This window comes from Ursus arctos, unplaced genomic scaffold (genome assembly GCF_023065955.2).
Source record: "Ursus arctos isolate Adak ecotype North America unplaced genomic scaffold, UrsArc2.0 scaffold_31, whole genome shotgun sequence".
NCBI classification, from domain to species: domain Eukaryota; kingdom Metazoa; phylum Chordata; class Mammalia; order Carnivora; family Ursidae; genus Ursus; species Ursus arctos.
In genome coordinates, this window is record NW_026622997.1 from 28,471,876 (window position 1) to 28,477,936 (window position 6,061).

Below are 6,061 nucleotides of genomic sequence, written 5' to 3' on the forward strand. Positions count from 1 at the left end.
GCACCTTCATGAATTTCAGGCTCACTGGAAACAGTAAACTAACCCTGAAACAGTGTTTCTTTTTTCTTTCCAACAGCCTTCAATTTGGTTTCCATGTTTATGTCTCATTTTTTACCAGACCTTAGGCATTCATTCTGATTAACCCTATGGTGCTTTTTCTAGTCTTATTTGGTTGTATTAAAAATTAGATCTAATTTTTTAAAAAGAAAAAAAAAGAAACGTGCAGCTTCTGCACCAAAACAGCTAGAGTTTGAGGTCCTAGATCCTCTTGGATTCCTCACTTTCCACGATTAACCCATGCTTTTACACAGGAAGTGAGAAAAAAATTCTCCTATCAAATAATGGAAGAAATAATTAGCTTCTTGGGAAAGTTGAAAATTATCCAACAACCCCTTCCCAAGGGGAAAATAATGCATATATTAGAAGAGAAAACACATATGGCTTCCCTAAGCTTCTCAAACACCGAGCATCACACACTTACGGATCCTCCAGAGAGCAGCAGGCGGATTGTAAAACAGGAGATTTACTGATTCCAGGCTGCAAATTCTGCACATTAGTGGTTCCCACCCTGCTTCCCAGTATCAGTATAGGAAAATGGACTTTGCCACACTTCAGTTCCTATGAAGTAAGACCCCTCGCTAAAGCCTGAAATGAAGCTAATTTAGATCACGAAATCTAGAGGGAGGCAACAATTTTGGCTTGAAATTTTCCAGCAACCAATTCAAAGTGGCGTTCATAGTGGCTATCATATAAAACAAATCCAAAGAATAACTGATGTGATAGCAAGACCAGAAAATTTCATAAGTTTCTATTTTAAAAAGTTAGCCTCTCAATAACACTGTTTTAGGAAGTCCAATCTGGGATTTCACAGGCTTGTTTCTTATGGGATGGCTCAGGATAGGTAAACACAGGGGCGCCTGGGTGGCTCAGTCGGTTAAGCGTCTGCCTTCAGCTCAAGTCATGATCCTCGAGTCCCAGGACTGAGCCCCCTGGACTCCCTGCTCAGAGGGGGTCTGCTTCTCCCTCTGCCTCTGCCCCTTCCCCCACTGGTGCTCTCTCTCTCTCTGTCACTTAAATAAATAAATAAAATCTTTAAAATACATATACATATACACATGCTTATATATATATACAAACACACGTGTGTGTATGTGTGTGTATTTGTGTGTAAACATCATCAAACCAAAAGATCATTCTGTAACAAGAATTCTACAGAAAGCCAACACATTACAGAAGGACAAGTACAGCAATAGAAAAAAATTACAAAGTAATCCAGAATAATAAAGGGCCTAACTCTTACTGGTATGAAGCAGGTCAAGAAAAGTTTCCTGGAGAAGGAAACATCTGAATGGAATTTTGATAGATGCAACTTGGAATTTTCCAAATAAGCAGTAGGAGGGGAACATTCCAGACAAAGGAAACCACAAGAAAGTAAAGGCAGGCAGTCATGAATCAGCATGTTTTCAGAAAGATCTATATCTATCATCAGATTAACGGACTGGGGAAAAAAGTGAAACAGGGAGACATAGGAGAAGTAGGCAGTAGCAAGATCAAGAAATGCCTTCTCTGCTGTGTTAGAGATTTGCCATTGATTATAAAACAAGTAAAATTACCAAAGTTCTAAATGAAGACATTAAAAATAGTATTGAAGGTGGTGGAATATACTTAAGGCTGTCTGGGAGGAGGAATTTACACTAAGTATTGAGTAATAAAATGAAGCGTTCGAGGGAAAGGTAAGACTGTGAGTCTAAAGTTTCTGATTCAGGGGATAAATGACAGGAAATCTTTGAAATCCATTGGCTTATCCTGCATTTTAAGATAATTTCTTTGCCCATACATGCTTCTGCAAAATCGTGCATTGATCATTAGAGAAGATCAGTTCGCTGAATGATGCAGATATTTGAAATGTCAACACACTTCATACATGACCTTTTTAAATGATATTTATTAATATTGCCACTGATCTCATCAGAAAAGTTTTTAAGTACCCGATGGTAGCAGATACAAGCTTCCCAAAATTCTGATTTCACTCAAAAGCTTAAATTTTATCACTGGCAACAGATACAATCAGCTGTTTTCCTTGAAGTGATGATCTCACTTTGTTCATACTCAAGAAATGTCTCCCATATACCCAAGTCTGAATAACCAATTTTCTGTCAGTTGTTTGTTTGTTTTTCCAAGTGAAAAAAAAAATACGTGTACCATAAAAAAAGTAGCTAGTTCAGCGTGCAGCTCAAAGTTTTCCCTAGAGACAACCCCCATATTTTAGCATGTAGCAGAAGAGCTTGATGGATGCTTCTCATTTTATCCCAGAATATTTCTTAAAATGTACTCAAGAGTTGAAATTTCATAAAAATATCTTCTATTCCTTCATCAAGGACATTCTCTAGTGAAACTGACTTTTAAAAAACTGTGGAGGTGTCATAGTAAAGAATATAATGAGTCCTAAAACAATTTGACGCTCTTACCTTGATTCCTGCCAAGGCCCTGGTCATATTACCCACCACTGTTCTCACACCCTCGGTACAAATGTCAACACAGGTGTTGCAGGAAGAATCATGAGATTCAAAAAAGGTTGTACAACACTGTTAATGGTTTATCACCCCTGTGTTTGTTGCCAAGCACTCACATAAAATAAGATCAATGATTAGTTGGCAATGATACCAAATGAGTACAAGCCAACCAGCATGTCCAGACATATCTACAGATTGGTCCCTTTGTAAGGCAAAGGTACAACTTTTCAGATAAGATATTAACTCAGTCTTTATGTTTGCAGTTAAATCTTTAATTTGACAAGTTACTATAACACTGGAAAGTGGTAGAACGATGCTTTCTTATACTGTCTTTTCATCAGGCAGGCATTCACGAAGCAATGCACCTGGACCAGGCTTTATTAGTCTCTTTACTATTGTAGGAGCTCCTCCAGCCAAGGCGATATAATAAGTTCTCCTGTAAGAGGCTTTTATGGAGTTTGTAACATCTACATTTAAAACATTTAAGTCCTTTTTTCTTTGAACACTGCATGATTGGACCCAAAATAATGCTATAACCTAATCAGAACCATGTTAGTTTTTGAAACTATTCTGTTGAATAAGACACAATAAGTTAAATTGTTGATACCTATAAAGCTGAAGAAGGGGTACCTTTTGCCATTTTTCACAGTTACAATTTTCCCCAGTTTCTTTTGAAGCATATTCTTCCTTTCCCTGAGTTAGAGAACTTGCAGATATATCAGTCTCATCTTTTTCAGACATAGGCAACATAGGCACAGATTGAGAAAATGGGTCCTCTAGGGGCACCGGGGTGGCTCAGTCAATTGAGCCTCGGACTCTTGATTTCAGCTGAGGTCATGATCTCAGGGTCTTGAGATCAGCCCCCCTGTCCAGCTCCATGCTCTGCGTGGAGGCTGCTTAAGATTCTCCCTCTGCCCCTCCCCACCACACCCCACCACGCATGAGCTCTCTCTCTCAAAAAAGAAAAAGTCTTCTGATATCTTTTTTTAAGCCAACAATCCATCCTTAAACCCAAGAAAATGTATTATAAATAGCCTTTATTTTAGAATAAAATATTCAATTCTAAAATAATACATTTCATAAAACATTTTGAAAATTAAAAATGGTTTTGAAAAATATTTTAATATTGTTGCAAAACAAAAGAAACTCAATTCTCGTATTTATGTATAGGTACAGAAAAATCTTTGGGGGGCGCCTGGGTAGCGCAGTCGTTAAAGCGTCTGCCTTCGGCTCAGGGCGTGATCCTGGCTTTGCGGGATCGAGTCCCACATCAGGCTCCTCCGCTATGAGCCTGCTTCTTCCTCTCCCACTCCCCCTGCTGTGTTCCCTCTCTCGCTGGCTGGCTCTCTGTCACATAAATAAATAAAATCTTTAAAAAAAAAATCTTTGGAATTTTAAAATCTTTGGATTTCTTGGAAGATAATGAGATTACAGAGACTATAGCAGATGTAACTGAAAAGAGCTGGTTGGAGCACAGAAGTAGTGAGAAAAAAAACTGAGTGAATTTTTTCAAGTGTATGTATTTATACTCTAAACTCAGTACCTTAGAAAATCTTAGAAAGTACAATTCACAGTACACAATTTATTAACTGTTAAAGCAATGATGTCACCACATGCCACTGTAGCCTTTGGGAAACTCTTACTGTTCACTCATGAGAGTGAAAATGAAAAAGACATAACATCTTCATATTATGAATAACTTTAACCTTGTGGACCTTATAAAAGAATCTCAGGAATCTCTCTTCCCCAGAGATCCTCTGGCCGTAATTTGAGAACTACTGCACAAGTCATTTAATGGTGCTAAAAAAACTGGCTATGTTCACGGGAGGTGAAAATCAAAAGCTTAATTCACACCATACAAAAATAAATCGCAAATGAATTAAAGTTCTAAATGTGAATAAATAAAACTGTTGGAATAAAGTATAGAAGAATAACTTTATTATCTCAGTGTAGATAGCCTGGCGATACCAAGTGCTGATGGAAAGATGGAGAGAAATCAGAATTTGCATATACTCATGGTAGAAAGGTTAAGTAGTTTTCCAGCTTATTTCAACCACTTATTTTGCATATGTAATGTTGAATAAATTTCAAGGGTGCAAATATCCTACAACCTGACAATTCTTTTTGAAAGATTTTATTTGCCAGAGAGAGAGAGCACAAGAGCACGAGTGCAGGAGTGCACGGGGAGCGCAGGGGGAGCGCAGGGGGAGCGGCAGGCAGAGCAGAAGCAGGCTCCCCGCTGAGCAAGGAGCCCAATGCAGGACTCAATCCCAGGACCCTGGGATCATGACCTAAGCCGGAAGCAGACACTTAACCACTGAGCCACCCAGATGCCCCTGACATGCACTAATTTTAAACCGGTAATTGCACTGAGGAGAGAAAAGAAAGGTAGCACTGAAGTCAGGTGCAAACAGCACAACTGTATTTGAGTAGTGGGTGCGTGGGTATTGTTCCCTCTATGTTCTGCATGTTAGAAATGTTTAATATTACCTATAACAGGGGCACCTGGGTGGCACAGAAGGTTAGCCATCTGCCTTCGGCTCATGTCATGATTCCAGAGTCCGGGGATCAAGCCCCACATCAGGCTCCCTGCTCAGCGGGGAACCTGCTTCTCCCTCTCCCTCTGCTTGTGCTTTCTCTCTCACTATCTCTGTCTCTCTCTCTCTCAAATAAATAAATAAAAATCTAAAAAAAAAATTACCTATAACAATGTAAAATGTACCCCAGTTCCTTCATGCTATCAATTACAGAGTATCTGCTTTTCTGATCAAACTTTTATTCTTATAATTGCTTTACAAATAATAGAGTAAGTTTTAAATTAATTTTGTCTAGTTCTAACATAATCAGGTATTACTAATTATGTCTAGATCTTTGGGCAGTAACAACCGACTTTGTTTTTATGCTTAGTATTTTTTAAAATCCATTAGTTTGCTCATCTCTATGATTTTTATTTTAATGTATCTTAATCATGAAATATTTTAAACATAAAGATTAATGGATATCCATTGCCCAAACACCCATTAAGATTATTAAATCTTAATATTTTGCCCTGTTTCAAATCTATTTTTAAGATGTTCATGTCTGTAACACAGTTGATGTCTCCAGACTCTTCCATTTCTTTTTCTCCTTCGCCAGATGTAATGACCCAGCATGAAGTCAATTTTGTCATTACTATGCATGTTTTAATACTTTTACTAAACATTTGTGAATCCTTAAACAGCATCAAGTATTGTTTTACACAGAGTTTTCAGTTTTATAAGATGGCATCTGACTATGTGTATTCTTCTACAACTTTTTGTCTGGTCAGCATTATATGTTTTCGTCTTATTCATGTTGATCAGTGCAGTTCAGGTTCATCCGTTTGAAGTGCTGTAGGGTGTACTATCGTATGGAAGCACCACAACTTATTAATCCATTCCAATCCTAATAGACTTGAGGTTGGTTTCCGGATGGTGGTTTGTTTTGTGAGCGTGTGTTTGTCTTACTTTTACTTGGTTCATTTGTTTTTGCTACAATGGGCACTTATGTACATGTTGATTTGGGTGTAT